This window comes from Pseudophryne corroboree, chromosome 11 (genome assembly GCF_028390025.1).
Source record: "Pseudophryne corroboree isolate aPseCor3 chromosome 11, aPseCor3.hap2, whole genome shotgun sequence".
Taxonomy (NCBI): Eukaryota; Metazoa; Chordata; class Amphibia; order Anura; family Myobatrachidae; genus Pseudophryne; species Pseudophryne corroboree.
Genome location: NC_086454.1, coordinates 166372045 through 166390550, shown reverse-complemented (window position 1 = coordinate 166390550; position 18506 = coordinate 166372045). Strand labels below are relative to the sequence as shown.

The following is an 18506-nucleotide window of genomic DNA, read 5'->3' as shown; positions in this document are numbered from 1 at the left end:
GAGAAGATAGATACTAGAAACCTAAATGCCTAGGACCTATTTCAGTTGGAGCATCACCCCTTATGTTATCCTAGCATTGAATTGACAGTTTTTCAGTATTTCCATATTTGCATATCAGCCACTTACAATTGTTTCAAGCTTTATAACAGAGGACTGCCTTTTTTATAGACCAAGGATGAAAGTCTCTTGTGAGTTAAGTCTGATAATGACATCACAATTTGTAAATTAAGCTATAGTATGATTACAGAGTGTAGACTGAATAAAAAGTGCTTTCCTATGGATTGAAGTTTGTATTTTCTTAAGCTTTGCATTCCAAAATGGGCTAGCATTCTTTATTTCCAATGGGCACATTAAGTTACTTCCCCAATATATTTTTTTTGTGTTAAAAGTTATTCAAACACAACTTGGTAAAACATACTAAATTTAATACATAATGGATTACATCCTGGGATTATCTTTTTCAACAATCTGTAAATTTACAATTAAAAATTGTGTATTAGTTTATTTAGATTGATTTTGCTTAGATTTGCATATACTCCTTGAATAAATTGTCTATTTTTATACTATTAGTAGATGCCTTAATCTTTGTTATTATCCTATCTAATATTTATTTTTATTTTGTAATGTGGAAAGAAACTGGAGCATTTTTATGATACCCATGCTTCAAGTGACTCTATGGCTTAAGCTTTTTTTTGAAAAATGAAATGCTATAAAAACAAAATCAGATCTGTGCTTTGAGGTACATTTGCCAGTTTTGTGTTTGCTTGCAGTAACATCTGTGGCAGGTTAGCTCAGTTGGTTAGAGCGTGGTGCTAATAACGCCAAGGTCTCGTGTTCGATCCCCGTATGGGCCATTTGCTTTTCTTGATGGACAAGAATGGAATAAGCTCATCGGTGGAGTGCATGAATACTTGAAAACATCATAGACACATATATCACAAAATCTCTTCAAATACATATCAGAAGCCAGTGGGAGTGTCATCCTTTGGCTGATGAAGATTTTTCTCTACATGGCTCAGTGACTTTTGTCTCAAATCAAGCAATATGGCATAACTAAGATATGCAAGGGCAAATTAATCAGTTATTATATTGCTGCTCAAACATAGAGGGCACTAGGTGTTACTAGAAGAAGAAGAAGATATGTGCTCCCCTCTCATTAGTGCACACTGAAGTAAAAAAAATGGAGAATTTCTAAAGACCAGAGCAGAAGTAATGGATTCTTATTGCATCTTTTCTTATTTCCAAATATTTGACATACTTCTGATTTGATAAGTTTAAAAATGAGTTTAAACAAAGGACACCACTGAAGATGATGGAATTTATATGAATTTTAAATGAAGATTTGCAATACTCATACATTGAATGAAAATGGAGCTTTGAACAAAAGGAAAATAAACAATGTTAGCTCCCATGAGATATGAACTCAGATTACTAGATTCCAAGTCCAGGGTTCTAACAATTACACCATGGAACCCTCACCTGAGCAATGGCATCTACTGAAGTGCGCTCATCTTTTAAATGCAAAGAAAAGAAATTCAATACTTTATATATATTATTTCAAGTTTCTAATAAGCTCAGGGATGCAATAGGTATTATGTAGAATATTTGTCCAAACCCAATGATAATATATAAAAAGTAACCTATTTTTTAAAGGAGAAGATAGATACTAGAAACCTAAATGCCTAGGACCAATTTCAGTTGGAGCATCACCCCTTATGTTATCCTAGCATTGAATTGACAGTTTTTCTGTATTTCCATATTTGCATATCAGCCACTTACAATTGTTTCAAGCTTTATAACAGAGGACTGCCTTTTTTATAGACAAAGGATGAAAGTCTCTTGTGAGTTAAGTCTGATAATGACATCACAATTTGTAAATTAAGCTATAGTATGATTACAGAGTGTAGACTGAATAAAAAGTGCTTTCCTATGGATTGAAGTTTGTATTTTCTTAAGCTTTGCATTCCAAAATGGGCTAGCATTCTTTATTTCCAATAGGCACATTAAGCTACTTTCCCAATATTTATTTTTTTGTGTTAAAAGTTATTCATACACAACTTGGTAAAACATACTAAATTTAATACATAATGGATTACATCCTGGATTATCTTTTTCAACAATCTGTAAATTTACAATTAAAAATTGTGTATTAGATTTTTTAGATTGATTTTGCTTAGATTTGCATATACTCCTAGTCTAAATTGTCTATTTTTATACTATTACTAGATGCCTTAATCTTTGTAATTATCCTATCTAATATTTATTTTTATTTTGTAATGTGGAAAGAAACTGGAGCATTTTTATGATACCCATGCTTCAAGTGACTCTATGGCTTAAGCTTTTTTTTGAAAAATGAAATGCTATAAAAACAAAATATGATCTGTGCTTTGAGATATATTTGCCAGTTTTGTGTTTGCTTGCAGTAATATCTGTGGCCGGTTAGCGCAGTTGGTTAGAGCGTGGTGCTAATAATGCCAAGGTCACAGGTTCGATCCCCGTATGGGCCATTTGCTTTTCTTGATGGACAAGAATGGAATAAGCTCATCGGTGGAGTGCATGAATACTTGAAAACATCATAGACACATATATCACAAAATCTCTTCAAATACATATCAGAAGCCAGTGGGAGTGTCATCCTTTGGCTGATGAAGATTTTTTTCTACGTGGCTCAGTGGCTTTTGTCTCAAATCAAGCAATATGGCATAACTAAGATATGCAAGGGCAAATTAATCAGTTATTATATTGCTGCTCAAATATAGAGGGCACTAGGTGTTACTAGAAGAAGAAGAAGATATGTGCTCCCCTCTCATTAGTGCACACTGAAGTAAAAAAATGGAGAATTTCTAAAGACCCGAGCACAAGTAATGGATCTCTGCATTCTTATTGCATCTTTTCTTATTTCCTAATATTTGACATACTTTTGATTTGCTAAGTTTAAAAATGAGTTTAAACAAAGGACACCACTGAAGATGATGGAATTTATATGAATTTTAAATGAAGATTTGCAATACTCATACATTGAATGAAAATGGAGCTTTGAACAAAAGGAAAATAAACAATGTTAGCTCCCACGAGATATGAACTCAGATTACTAGATTCAAAGTCCAGGGTGCTAACAATTACACCATGGAACCCTCACCTGAGCAATGGCATCTACTGAAGTGTGCTCATCTTTTAAATGCAAAGAAAAGAAATTCAATACTTTATATATATTATTTCAAGTTTCTAATAAGCTCAGGGATGCAATAGGTATTATGTAGAATATTTGTCCAAACCCAATGATAATATATAAAAAGTAACCTATTTTTTAAAGGAGAAGATAGATACTAGAAACCTAAATGCCTAGGACCAATTTCAGTTGGAGCATCACCCCTTATGTTATACTAGCATTGAATTGACAGTTTTTCAGTATTTCCATATTTGCATATCAGCCACTTACAATTGTTTCAAGCTTTATAACAGAGGACTGCCTTTTTTATAGACCAAGGATGAAAGTCTCTTTTGAGTTAAGTCTGATAATGACATCAAAATTTGTAAATTAAGCTATAGTATGATTACAGAGTGTAGACTGAATAAAAAGTGCTTTCCTATGGATTGAAGTTTGTATTTTCTTAAGCGTTGCATTCCAAAATGGGCTAGCATTCTTTATTTCCAATGGGCACATTAAGCTACTTCCCCAATATATATTTTTTTGTGTTAAAAGTTATTCATACACATCTTGGTAAAACATACTAAATTTAATACATAATGGATTACATCCTGGATTATCTTTTTCAACAATCTGTAAATTTACAATTAAAAATTGTGTATTAGATTTTTTAGATTGATTTTGCTTAGATTTGCATATACTCCTTGTCTAAATTGTCTATTTTTATACTATTAGTAGATGCCTTAATCTTTGTTATTATCCTATCTAATATTTATTTTTATTTTGTAATGTGGAAAGAAACTGGAGCATTTTTATGATACCCATGCTTCAAGTGACTCTATGGCTTAAGCTTTTTTTTGAAAAATGAAATGCTATAAAAACAAAATATGATCTGTGCTTTGAGGTACATTTGCCAGTTTTGTGTTTGCTTGCAGTGATATCTGTGGCTGGTTAGCTCAGTTGGTTAGAACGTGGTGCTAATAACGCCAAGGTCACGGGTTCGATCCCCGTATGGGCCATTTGCTTTTCTTGATGGACAAGAATGGAATAAGCTCATCGGTGGAGTGCATGAATACTTGAAAACATCATAGACACATATATCACAAAGTCTCTTCAAATACATATCAGAAGCCAGTGGGAGTGTCATCCTTTGGCTGATGAAGATTTTTCTCTACATGGCTCAGTGACTTTTGTCTCAAATCAAGCAATATGGCATAACTAAGATATGCAAGGGCAAATTAATTAGTTATTATATTGCTGCTCAAACATAGAGGGCACTAGGTGTTACTAGAAGAAGAAGAAGATATGTGCTCCCCTCTCATTAGTGCACACTGAAGTAAAAAAAAATGGAGAATTTCTAAAGACCAGAGCACAAGTAATGGATCTCTGCATTCTTATTGCATCTTTTCTTATTTCCAAATATTTGACATACTTCTGATTTGATAAGTTTAAAAATGAGTTTAAACAAAGGACACCACTGAAGATGATGGAATTTATATGAATTTTAAATGAAGATTTGCAATACTCATACATTGAATGAAAATGGAGCTTTGAACAAGAGGAAAATAAACAATGTTAGCTCCCACGAGATATGAATTCAGATTACTAGATTCAAAATCAAGGGTGCTAACAATTACACCATGGAACCCTCACCTGAGCAATGGCATCTACTGAAGTGCGCTCATCTTTTAAATGCAAAGAAAAGAAATTCAATACTTTATATATATTATTTCAAGTTTCTAATAAGCTCAGGGATGCAATAGGTATTATGTAGAATATTTGTCCAAACCCAATGATAATATATAAAAAGTAACCTATTTTTTAAAGGAGAAGATAGATACTAGAAACCTAAATGCCTAGGACCAATTTCAGTTGGAGCATCACCCCTTATGTTATCCTAGCATTGAATTGACAGTTTTTCTGTATTTCCATATTTGCATATCAGCCACTTACAATTGTTTCAAGCTTTATAACAGAGGACTGCCTTTTTTATAGACCAAGGATGAAAGTCTCTTGTGAGTTAAGTCTGATAATGACATCACAATTTGTAAATTAAGCTATAGTATGATTACAGAGTGTAGACTGAATAAAAAGTGCTTTCCTATGGATTGAAGTTTGTATTTTCTTAAGCTTTGCATTCCAAAATGGGCTAGCATTATTTATTTCCAATGGGCACATTAAGCTTCTTCCCCAATATATATTTTTTTGTGTTAAAAGTTATTCATACACAACTTGGTAAAACATACTAAATTTAATACATAATGGATTACATCCTGGGAATATCTTTTTCAACAATCTGTAAATTTACAATTAAAAATTGTGTATTAGATTTTTTAGAATGATTTTGCTTAGATTTGCATATACTCCTAGTCTAAATTGTCTATTTTTATACTATTACTAGATGCCTTAATCTTTGTAATTATCCTATCTAATATTTATTTTTATTTTGTAATGTGGAAAGAAACTGGAGCATTTTTATGATACCCATGCTTCAAGTGACTCTATGGCTTAAGCTTTTTTTTGAAAAATGAAATGCTATAAAAACAAAATATGATCTGTGCTTTGAGATATATTTGCCAGTTTTGTGTGTGCTTGCAGTAATATCTGTGGCCGGTTAGCGCAGTTGGTTAGAGCGTGGTGCTAATAACGCCAAGGTCACGGGTTCGATCCCCGTATGGGCCATTTGCTTTTCTTGATGGACAAGAATGGAATAAGCTCATCGGTGGAGTGCATGAATACTTGAAAACATTATAGACACATATATCACAAAATCTCTTCAAATACATATCAGAAGACAGTGGGAGTGTCATCCTTTGGCTGATGAAGATTTTTCTCTACGTGGCTCAGTGACTTTTGTCTCAAATCAAGCAATATGGCATAACTAAGATATGCAAGGGCAAATTAATCAGTTATTATATTGCTGCTCAAACATAGAGGGCACTAGGTGTTACTAGAAGTAGAAGAAGATATGTGCTCCCCTCTCATTAGTGCACACTGAAGTAAAAAAAAATGGAGAATTTCTAAAGACCAGAGCACAAGTAATGGATCTCTGCATTCTTATTGCATCTTTTCTTATTTCCAAATATTTGACATACTTCTGATTTGATAAGTTTAAAAATGAGTTTAAACAAAGGACACCACTGAAGATGATGGAATTTATATGAATTTTAAATGAAGATTTGCAATACTCATACATTGAATGAAAATGGAGCTTTGAACAAAAGGAAAATAAACAATGTTAGCTCCCATGAGATATGAACTCAGATTACTAGATTCAAAGTCCAGGGTGCTAACAATTACACCATGGAACCCTCACCTGAGCAACGGCATCCACTGAAGTGCGCTAATCTTTTAAATGCAAAGAAAAGAAATTCAATACTTTATATATATTATTTTAAGTTTCTAATAAGCTCAGGGATGCAATAGGTATTATGTAGAATATTTGTCCAAACCCAATGATAATATATAAAAAGTAACCTATTTTTTAAAGGAGAAGATAGATACTAGAAACCTAAATGCCTAGGACCAATTTTAGTTGGAGCATCACCCCTTATGTTATCCTAGCATTGAATTGACAGTTTTTCAGTATTTCCATATTTGCATATCAGCCACTTACAATTGTTTCAAGCTTTATAACAGAGGACTGCCTTTTTTATAGATCAAGGATGAAAGTCTCTTGTGAGTTAAGTCTGATAATGACATCACAATTTGTAAATTAAGCTATAGTATGATTACAGAGTGTAGACTGAATAAAAAGTGCTTTCCTATGGATTGAAGTTTGTATTTTCTTAAGCTTTGCATTCCAAAATGGGCTAGCATTCTTTATTTCCAATGGGCACATTAAGTTACTTCCCCAATATATTTTTTTTTGTGTTAAAAGTTATTCAAACACAACTTGGTAAAACATACTAAATTTAATACATAATGGATTACATCCTGGGATTATCTTTTTCAACAATCTGTAAATTTGCAATTAAAAATTGTGTATTAGTTTATTTAGATTGATTTTGCTTAGATTTGCATATACTCCTTGAATAAATTGTCTATTTTTATACTATTAGTAGATGCCTTAATCTTTGTTATTATCCTATCTAATATTTATTTTTATTTTGTAATGTGGAAAGAAACTGGAGCATTTTTATGATACCCATGCTTCAAGTGACTCTATGGCTTAAGCTTTTTTTTGAAAAATGAAATGCTATAAAAACAAAATCAGATCTGTGCTTTGAGGTACATTTGCCAGTTTTGTGTTTGCTTGCAGTAACATCTGTGGCAGGTTAGCTCAGTTGGTTAGAGCGTGGTGCTAATAACGCCAAGGTCTCGGGTTCGATCCCCGTATGGGCCATTTGCTTTTCTTGATGGACAAGAATGGAATAAGCTCATCCGTGGAGTGCATGAATACTTGAAAACATCATAGACACATATATCACAAAATCTCTTCAAATACATATCAGAAGCCAGTGGGAGTGTCATCCTTTGGCTGATGAAGATTTTTCTCTACATGGCTCAGTGACTTTTGTCTCAAATCAAGCAATATGGCATAACTAAGATATGCAAGGGCAAATTAATCAGTTATTATATTGCTGCTCAAACATAGAGGGCACTAGGTGTTACTAGAAGAAGAAGAAGATATGTGCTCCCCTCTCATTAGTGCACACTGAAGTAAAAAAAATGGAGAATTTCTAAAGACCAGAGCAGAAGTAATGGATTCTTATTGCATCTTTTCTTATTTCCAAATATTTGACATACTTCTGATTTGATAAGTTTAAAAATGAGTTTAAACAAAGGACACCACTGAAGATGATGGAATTTATATGAATTTTAAATGAAGATTTGCAATACTCATACATTGAATGAAAATGGAGCTTTGAACAAAAGGAAAATAAACAATGTTAGCTCCTACGAGATATGAACTCAGATTACTAGATTCAAAGTCCAGGGTGCTAACAATTACACCATGGAACCCTCACCTGAGCAATGGCATCTACTGAAGTGCGCTCATCTTTTAAATGCAAAGAAAAGAAATTCAATACTTTATATATATTATTTCAAGTTTCTAATAAGCTCAGGGATGCAATAGGTATTATGTAGAATATTTGTCCAAACCCAATGATAATATATAAAAAGTAACCTATTTTTTAAAGGAGAAGATAGATACTAGAAACCTAAATGCCTAGGACCAATTTCAGTTGGAGCATCACCCCTTATGTTATCCTAGCATTGAATTGACAGTTTTTCTGTATTTCCATATTTGCATATCAGCCACTTACAATTGTTTCAAGCTTTATAACAGAGGACTGCCTTTTTTATAGATCAAGGATGAAAGTCTCTTGTGAGTTAAGTCTGATAATGACATCACAATTTGTAAATTAAGCTATAGTATGATTACAGAGTGTAGACTGAATAAAAAGTGCTTTCCTATGGATTGAAGTTTGTATTTTCTTATGCTTTGCATTCCAAAATGGGCTAGCATTCTTTATTTCCAATAGGCACATTAAGCTACTTCCCCAAATTTTTTTTTTTTGTGTTAAAAGTTATTCATACACAACTTGGTAAAACATACTAAATTTAATACATAATGGATTACATCCTGGATTATCTTTTTCAACAATCTGTAAATTTACAATTAAAAATTGTGTATTAGATTTTTTAGATTGATTTTGCTTAGATTTGCATATACTCCTAGTCTAAATTGTCTATTTTTATACTATTACTAGATGCCTTAATCTTTGTAATTATCCTATCTAATATTTATTTTTATTTTGTAATGTGGAAAGAAACTGGAGCATTTTTATGATACCCATGCTTCAAGTGACTCTATGGCTTAAGCTTTTTTTTGAAAAATGAAATGCTATAAAAACAAAATATGATCTGTGCTTTGAGGTACATTTGCCAGTTTTGTGTTTGCTTGCAGTGATATCTGTGGCTGGTTAGCTCAGTTGGTTAGAGCGTGGTGCTAATAACGCCAGGGTCACGGGTTCGATCCCCATATGGGCCATTTGCTTTTCTTGATAGACAAGAATGGAATAAGCTCATCGGTGGAGTGCATGAATACTTGAAAACATCATAGACACATATATCACAAAATCTCTTCAAATACATATCAGAAGCCAGTGGGAGTGTCATCCTTTGGCTGATGAAGATTTTTCTCTACATGGCTCAGTGACTTTTGTCTCAAATCAAGCAATATGGCATAACTAAGATATGCAAGGGCAAATTAATTAGTTATTATATTGCTGCTCAAACAAAGAGGGCACTAGGTGTTACTAGAAGAAGAAGAAGATATGTGCTCCCCTCTCATTAGTGCACACTGAAGTAAAAAAAATGGAGAATTTCTAAAGACCAGAGCACAAGTAATGGATCTCTGCATTCTTATTGCATCTTTTCTTATTTCCAAATATTTGACATACTTCTGATTTGATAAGTTTAAAAATGAGTTTAAACAAAGGACACCACTGAAGATGATGGAATTTATATGAATTTTAAATGAAGATTTGCAATACTCATACATTGAATGAAAATGGAGCTTTGAACAAAAGGAAAATAAACAATGTTAGCTCCCACGAGATATGAACTCAGATTACTAGATTCAAAGTCCAGGGTGCTAACAATTACACCATGGAACCCTCACCTGAGCAATGGCATCTACTGAAGTGTGATCATCTTTTAAATGCAAAGAAAAGAAATTCAATACTTTATATATATTATTTCAAGTTTCTAATAAGCTCAGGGATGCAATAGGTATTATGTAGAATATTTGTCCAAACCCAATGATAATATATAAAAAGTAACCTATTTTTTAAAGGAGAAGATAGATACTAGAAACCTAAATGCCTAGGACCAATTTCAGTTGGAGCATCACCCCTTATGTTATCCTAGCATTGAATTGACAGTTTTTCAGTATTTCCATATTTGCATATCAGCCACTTACAATTGTTTCAAGCTTTATAACAGAGGACTGCCTTTTTTATAGACCAAGGATGAAAGTCTCTTTTGAGTTAAGTCTGATAATGACATCAAAATTTGTAAATTAAGCTATAGTATGATTACAGAGTGTAGACTGAATAAAAAGTGCTTTCCTATGGATTGAAGTTTGTATTTTCTTAAGCGTTGCATTCCAAAATGGGCTAGCATTCTTTATTTCCAATGGGCACATTAAGCTACTTCCCCAATATATATTTTTTTGTGTTAAAAGTTATTCATACACATCTTGGTAAAACATACTAAATTTAATACATAATGGATTACATCCTGGATTATCTTTTTCAACAATCTGTAAATTTACAATTAAAAATTGTGTATTAGATTTTTTAGATTGATTTTGCTTAGATTTGCATATACTCCTTGTCTAAATTGTCTATTTTTATACTATTAGTAGATGCCTTAATCTTTGTTATTATCCTATCTAATATTTATTTTTATTTTGTAATGTGGAAAGAAACTGGAGCATTTTTATGATACCCATGCTTCAAGTGACTCTATGGCTTAAGCTTTTTTTTGAAAAATGAAATGCTATAAAAACAAAATATGATCTGTGCTTTGAGGTACATTTGCCAGTTTTGTGTTTGCTTGCAGTGATATCTGTGGCTGGTTAGCTCAGTTGGTTAGAACGTGGTGCTAATAACGCCAAGGTCACGGGTTCGATCCCCGTATGGGCCATTTGCTTTTCTTGATGGACAAGAATGGAATAAGCTCATCGGTGGAGTGCATGAATACTTGAAAACATCATAGACACATATATCACAAAATCTCTTCAAATACATATCAGAAGCCAGTGGGAGTGTCATCCTTTGGCTGATGAAGATTTTTCTCTACATGGCTCAGTGACTTTTGTCTCAAATCAAGCAATATGGCATAACTAAGATATGCAAGGGCAAATTAATTAGTGATTATATTGCTGCTCAAACATAGAGGGCACTAGGTGTTACTAGAAGAAGAAGAAGATATGTGCTCCCCTCTCATTAGTGCACACTGAAGTAAAAAAAAATTGAGAATTTCTAAAGACCAGAGCACAAGTAATGGATCTCTGCATTCTTATTGCATCTTTTCTTATTTCCAAATATTTGACATACTTCTGATTTGATAAGTTTAAAAATGAGTTTAAACAAAGGACACCACTGAAGATGATGGAATTTATATGAATTTTAAATGAAGATTTGCAATACTCATACATTGAATGAAAATGGAGCTTTGAACAAGAGGAAAATAAACAATGTTAGCTCCCACGAGATATGAATTCAGATTACTAGATTCAAAGTCAAGGGTGCTAACAATTACATTATGGAACCCTCACCTGAGCAATGGCATCTACTGAAGTGCGCTCATCTTTTAAATGCAAAGAAAAGAAATTCAATACTTTATATATATTATTTCAAGTTTCTAATAAGCTCAGGGATGCAATAGGTATTATGTAGAATATTTGTCCAAACCCAATGATAATATATAAAAAGTAACCTATTTTTTAAAGGAGAAGATAGATACTAGAAACCTAAATGCCTAGGACCAATTTCAGTTGGAGCATCACCCCTTATGTTATCCTAGCATTGAATTGACAGTTTTTCTGTATTTCCATATTTGCATATCAGCCACTTACAATTGTTTCAAGCTTTATAACAGAGGACTGCCTTTTTTATAGACCAAGGATGAAAGTCTCTTGTGAGTTAAGTCTGATAATGACATCACAATTTGTAAATTAAGCTATAGTATGATTACAGAGTGTAGACTGAATAAAAAGTGCTTTCCTATGGATTGAAGTTTGTATTTTCTTAAGCTTTGCATTCCAAAATGGGCTAGCATTCTTTATTTCCAATGGGCACATTAAGCTACTTCCCCAATATATATTTTTTTGTGTTAAAAGTTATTCATACACAACTTGGTAAAACATACTAAATTTAATACATGATGGATTACATCCTGGATTATCTTTTTCAACAATCTGTAAATTTACAATTAAAAATTGTGTATTAGATTTTTTAGATTGATTTTGCTTAGATTTGCATATACTCCTTGTCTAAATTGTCTATTTTTATACTATTAGTAGATGCCTTAATCTTTGTTATTATCCTATCTAATATTTATTTTTATTTTGTAATGTGGAAAGAAACTGGAGCATTTTTATGATACCCATGCTTCAAGTGACTCTATGGCTTAAGCTTTTTTTTGAAAAATGAAATGCTATAAAAACAAAATATGATCTGTGCTTTGAGGTACATTTGCCAGTTTTGTGTTTGCTTGCAGTGATACCTGTGGCTGGTTAGCTCAGTTGGTTAGAGCGTGGTGCTAATAACGCCAAGGTCACGGGTTCGATCCCCGTATGGGCCATTTGCTTTTCTTGATGGACAAGAATGGAATAAGCTCATCGGTGGAGTGCATGAATACTTGAAAACATCATAGACACATATATCACAAAATCTCTTCAAATACATATCAGAAGCCAGTGGGAGTGTCATCCTTTGGCTGATGAAGATTTTTCTCTACATGGCTCAGTGACTTTTGTCTCAAATCAAGCAATATGGCATAACTAAGATATGCAAGGGCAAATTAATCAGTTATTATATTGCTGCTCAAACATAGAGGGCACTAGGTGTTACTAGAAGAAGAAGAAGATATGTGCTCCCCTCTCATTAGTGCACACTGAAGTAAAAAAAATGGAGAATTTCCAAAGACCAGAGCACAAGTAATGGATCTCTGCATTCTTATTGCATCTTTTCTTATTTCCAAATATTTGACATACTTCTGATTTGATAAGTTTAAAAATGAGTTTAAACAAAGGACACCACTGAAGATGATGGAATTTATATGAATTTTAAATGAAGATTTGCAATACTCATACATTGAATGAAAATGGAGCTTTAAACAAAAGGAAAATAAACAATGTTAGCTCCCACGAGATATGAACTCAGATTACTAGATTCAAAGTCCAGGGTGCTAACAATTACACCATGGAACCCTCACCTGAGCAATGGCATCTACTGAAGTGTGCTCATCTTTTAAATGCAAAGAAAAGAAATTCAATACTTTATATATATTATTTCAAGTTTCTAATAAGCTCAGGGATGCAATAGGTATTATGTAGAATATTTGTCCAAACCCAATGATAATATATAAAAAGTAACCTATTTTTTTTAAAGGAGAAGATAGATACTAGAAACCTAAATGCCTAGGACCAATTTCAGTTGGAGCATCACCCCTTATGTTATCCTAGCATTGAATTGACAGTTTTTCAGTATTTCCATATTTGCATATCAGCCACTTACAATTGTTTCAAGCTTTATAACAGAGGACTGCCTTTTTTATAGACCAAGGATGAAAGTCTAGTTAAGTCTGATAATGACATCAAAATTTGTAAATTAAGCTATAGTATGATTACAGAGTGTAGACTGAATAAAAAGTACTTTCCTATGGATTGAAGTTTGTATTTTCTTAAGCTTTGCATTCCAAAATGGGCTAGCATTCTTTATTTCCAATAGGCACATTAAGCTACTTCCCCAATATTTATTTTTTTGTGTTAAAAGTTATTCATACACAACTTGGTAAAACATACTAAATTTAATACATAATGGATTACATCCTGGATTATCTTTTTCAACAATCTGTAAATTTACAATTAAAAATTGTGTATTAGATTTTTTAGATTGATTTTGCTTAGATTTGCATATACTCCTAGTCTAAATTGTCTATTTTTATACTATTACTAGATGCCTTAATCTTTGTAATTATCCTATCTAATATTTATTTTTATTTTGTAATGTGGAAAGAAACTGGAGCATTTTTATGATACCCATGCTTCAAGTGACTCTATGGCTTAAGCTTTTTTTTTGAAAAATGAAATGCTATAAAAACAAAATATGATCTGTGCTTTGAGATATATTTGCCAGTTTTGTGTTTGCTTGCAGTAATATCTGTGGCCGGTTAGCGCAGTTGGTTAGAGCGTGGTGCTAATAATGCCAAGGTCACAGGTTCGATCCCCGTATGGGCCATTTGCTTTTCTTGATGGACAAGAATGGAATAAGCTCATCGGTGGAGTGCATGAATACTTGAAAACATCATAGACACATATATCACAAAATCTCTTCAAATACATATCAGAAGCCAGTGGGAGTGTCATCCTTTGGCTGATGAAGATTTTTTTCTACGTGGCTCAGTGACTTTTGTCTCAAATCAAGCAATATGGCATAACTAAGATATGCAAGGGCAAATTAATCAGTTATTATATTGCTGCTCAAATATAGAGGGCACTAGGTGTTACTAGAAGAAGAAGAAGATATGTGCTCCCCTCTCATTAGTGCACACTGAAGTAAAAAAAATGGAGAATCTCTAAAGACCCGAGCACAAGTAATGGATCTCTGCATTCTTATTGCATCTTTTCTTATTTCCTAATATTTGACATACTTCTGATTTGCTAAGTTTAAAAATGAGTTTAAACAAAGGACACCACTGAAGATGATGGAATTTATATGAATTTTAAATGAAGATTTGCAATACTCATACATTGAATGAAAATGGAGCTTTAAACAAAAGGAAAATAAACAATGTTAGCTCCCACGAGATATGAACTCAGATTACTAGATTCAAAGTCCAGGGTGCTAACAATTACACCATGGAACCCTCACCTGAGCAATGGCATCTACTGAAGTGTGCTCATCTTTTAAATGCAAAGAAAAGAAATTCAATACTTTATATATATTATTTCAAGTTTCTAATAAGCTCAGGGATGCAATAGGTATTATGTAGAATATTTGTCCAAACCCAATGATAATATATAAAAAGTAACCTATTTTTTAAAGGAGAAGATAGATACTAGAAACCTAAATGCCTAGGACCAATTTCAGTTGGAGCATCACCCCTTATGTTATCCTAGCATTGAATTGACAGTTTTTCAGTATTTCCATATTTGCATATCAGCCACTTACAATTGTTTCAAGCTTTATAACAGAGGACTGCCTTTTTTATAGACCAAGGATGAAAGTCTCTTTTGAGTTAAGTCTGATAATGACATCAAAATTTGTAAATTGAGCTATAGTATGATTACAGAGTGTAGACTGAATAAAAAGTGCTTTCCTATGGATTGAAGTTTGTATTTTCTTAAGCGTTGCATTCCAAAATGGGCTAGCATTCTTTATTTCCAATGGGCACATTAAGCTACTTCCCCAATATATATTTTTTTGTGTTAAAAGTTATTCATACACATCTTGGTAAAACATACTAAATTTAATACATAATGGATTACATCCTGGATTATCTTTTTCAACAATCTGTAAATTTACAATTAAAAATTGTGTATTAGATTTTTTAGATTGATTTTGCTTAGATTTGCATATACTCCTTGTCTAAATTGTCTATTTTTATACTATTAGTAGATGCCTTAATCTTTGTTATTATCCTATCTAATATTTATTTTTATTTTGTAATGTGGAAAGAAACTGGAGCATTTTTATGATACCCATGCTTCAAGTGACTCTATGGCTTAAGCTTTTTTTTTAAAAATGAAATGCTATAAAAACAAAATATGATCTGTGCTTTGAGGTACATTTGCCAGTTTTGTGTTTGCTTGCAGTGATATCTGTGGCCGGTTAGCTCAGTTGGTTAGAGCGATTTTTCTCTACATGGCTCAGTGACTTTTGTCTCAAATCAAGCAATATGGCATAAGTAAGATATGCAAGGGCAAATTAAACAGTTATATTGCTGCTCAAACATAGAGGGCACTAGGTGTTACTAGAAGAAGAAGAAGATATGTGCTCCCCTCTCATTAGTGCACACTGAAGTAAAAGAAAATGGAGAATTTCTAAAGAGCAGAGCACAAGTAATGGATCTCTGCATTCTTATTGCATCTTTTCTTATTTCCAAATATTTGAAATACTTCTGATTTGATAAGTTTAAAAATGAGTTTAAACAAAGGACACCACTGAAGATGATGGAATTTATATGAATTTTAAATGAAGATTTGCAATACTCATACATTGAATGAAAATGGAGCTTTGAACAAAAGGAAAATAAACAATGTTAGCTCCCACGAGATATGAACTCAGATTACTAGATTCAAAGTCAAGGTTGCTAACAATTACACCATGGAACCCTCACCTGAGCAATGGCATCTACTGAAGTGTGCTCATCTTTTAAATGCAAAGAAAAGAAATTCAATACTTTATATATATTATTTCAAGTTTCTAATAAGCTCAGGGATGCAATAGGTATTATGTAGAATATTTGTCCAAACCCAATGATAATATATAAAAAGTAACCTATTTTTTAAAGGAGAAGATAGATACTAGAAACCTAAATGCCTAGGACCAATTTCAGTTGGAGCATCACCCCTTATGTTATCCTAGCATTGAATTGACAGTTTTTCAGTATTTCCATATTTGCATATCAGCCACTTACAATTGTTTCAAGCTTTATAACAGAGGACTGCCTTTTTTATAGACCAAGGATGAAAGTCTCTTTTGAGTTAAGTCTGATAATGACATCAAAATTTGTAAATTAAGCTATAGTATGATTACAGAGTGTAGACTGAATAAAAAGTGCTTTCCTATGGATTGAAGTTTGTATTTTCTTAAGCGTTGCATTCCAAAATGGGCTAGCATTCTTTATTTCCAATGGGCACATTAAGCTACTTCCCCAATATATATTTTTTTGTGTTAAAAGTTATTCATACACATCTTGGTAAAACATACTAAATTTAATACATAATGGATTACATCCTGGATTATCTTTTTCAACAATCTGTAAATTTACAATTAAAAATTGTGTATTAGATTTTTTAGATTGATTTTGCTTAGATTTGCATATACTCCTTGTCTAAATTGTCTATTTTTATACTATTAGTAGATGCCTTAATCTTTGTTATTATCCTATCTAATATTTATTTTTATTTTGTAATGTGGAAAGAAACTGGAGCATTTTTATGATACCCATGCTTCAAGTGACTCTATGGCTTAAGCTTTTTTTTGAAAAATGAAATGCTATAAAAACAAAATATGATCTGTGCTTTGAGGTACATTTGCCAGTTTTGTGTTTGCTTGCAGTGATATCTGTGGCCGGTTAGCTCAGTTGGTTAGAGCGATTTTTCTCTACATGGCTCAGTGACTTTTGTCTCAAATCAAGCAATATGGCATAAGTAAGATATGCAAGGGCAAATTAAACAGTTATATTGCTGCTCAAACATAGAGGGCACTAGGTGTTACTAGAAGAAGAAGAAGAAGATATGTGCTCCCCTCTCATTAGTGCACACTGAAGTAAAAGAAAATGGAGAATTTCTAAAGAGCAGAGCACAAGTAATGGATCTCTGCATTCTTATTGCATCTTTTCTTATTTCCAAATATTTGAAATACTTCTGATTTGATAAGTTTAAAAATGAGTTTAAACAAAGGACACCACTGAAGATGATGGAATTTATATGAATTTTAAATGAAGATTTGCAATACTCATACATTGAATGAAAATGGAGCTTTGAACAAAAGGAAAATAAACAATGTTAGCTCCCACGAGATATGAACTCAGATTACTAGATTCAAAGTCAAGGTTGCTAACAATTACACCATGGAACCCTCACCTGAGCAATGGCATCTACTGAAGTGCGCTCATCTTTTAAATGCAAAGAAAAGAAATTCAATACTTTATATATATTATTTCAAGTTTCTAATAAGCTCAGGGATGCAATAGGTATTATGTAGAATATTTGTCCAAACCCAATGATAATATATAAAAAGTAACCTATTTTTTAAAGGAGAAGATAGATACTAGAAACCTAAATGCCTAGGACCAATTTCAGTTGGAGCATCACCCCTTATGTTATCCTAGCATTGAATTGACTGTTTTTCTGTATTTCCATATTTGCATATCAGCCATTTACAATTGTTTCAAGCTTTATAACAGATGATTGCCTTTTTTATAGACCAAGGATGAAAGTCTCTTGTGAGTTAAGTCTGATAATGACATCACAATTTGTAAATTAAGCTATAGTATGATTACAGAGTGTAGACTGAATAAAAAGTGCTTTCCTATGGATTGAAGTTTGTATTTTCTTAAGCTTTGCATTCCAAAATGGGCTAGCATTATTTATTTCCAATGGGCACATTAAGCTTCTTCCTCAATATATATTTTTTTGTGTTAAAAGTTATTCATACACAACTTGGTAAAACATACTAAATTTAATACATAATGGATTACATCCTGGGAATATCTTTTTCAACAATCTGTAAATTTACAATTAAAAATTGTGTATTAGATTTTTTAGATTGATTTTGCTTAGATTTGCATATACTCCTAGTCTAAATTGTCTATTTTTATACTATTACTAGATGCCTTAATCTTTGTAATTATCCTATCTAATATTTATTTTTATTTTGTAATGTGGAAA

At 32.3% G+C, this 18506-nt stretch overlaps 8 non-coding genes across 8 annotated transcripts; all 8 read left to right on the top strand.

The window, feature by feature from the left end:
- The first annotated feature begins 2433 nt into the window (after positions 1-2433).
- TRNAI-AAU (transfer RNA isoleucine (anticodon AAU)) lies at positions 2434-2507 on the top strand. The gene has a single exon. It is a non-coding gene; the product is annotated as a tRNA-Ile (tRNA).
- Positions 2508-4093: 1586 nt separating this feature from the next.
- Positions 4094-4167, top strand: TRNAI-AAU (transfer RNA isoleucine (anticodon AAU)). Its single transcript has one exon. It is a non-coding gene; the product is annotated as a tRNA-Ile (tRNA).
- Positions 4168-5756: 1589 nt separating this feature from the next.
- TRNAI-AAU (transfer RNA isoleucine (anticodon AAU)) lies at positions 5757-5830 on the top strand. The gene has a single exon. It is a non-coding gene; the product is annotated as a tRNA-Ile (tRNA).
- Positions 5831-7419: 1589 nt separating this feature from the next.
- Positions 7420-7493, top strand: TRNAI-AAU (transfer RNA isoleucine (anticodon AAU)). The gene has a single exon. It is a non-coding gene; the product is annotated as a tRNA-Ile (tRNA).
- A 1579-nt stretch (positions 7494-9072) lies between these two features.
- TRNAI-AAU (transfer RNA isoleucine (anticodon AAU)) lies at positions 9073-9146 on the top strand. Its single transcript has one exon. It is a non-coding gene; the product is annotated as a tRNA-Ile (tRNA).
- A 1587-nt stretch (positions 9147-10733) lies between these two features.
- TRNAI-AAU (transfer RNA isoleucine (anticodon AAU)) lies at positions 10734-10807 on the top strand. Its single transcript has one exon. It is a non-coding gene; the product is annotated as a tRNA-Ile (tRNA).
- A 1588-nt stretch (positions 10808-12395) lies between these two features.
- On the top strand, positions 12396-12469 carry TRNAI-AAU (transfer RNA isoleucine (anticodon AAU)). The gene has a single exon. It is a non-coding gene; the product is annotated as a tRNA-Ile (tRNA).
- A 1584-nt stretch (positions 12470-14053) lies between these two features.
- On the top strand, positions 14054-14127 carry TRNAI-AAU (transfer RNA isoleucine (anticodon AAU)). Its single transcript has one exon. It is a non-coding gene; the product is annotated as a tRNA-Ile (tRNA).
- Positions 14128-18506: the final 4379 nt, after the last annotated feature.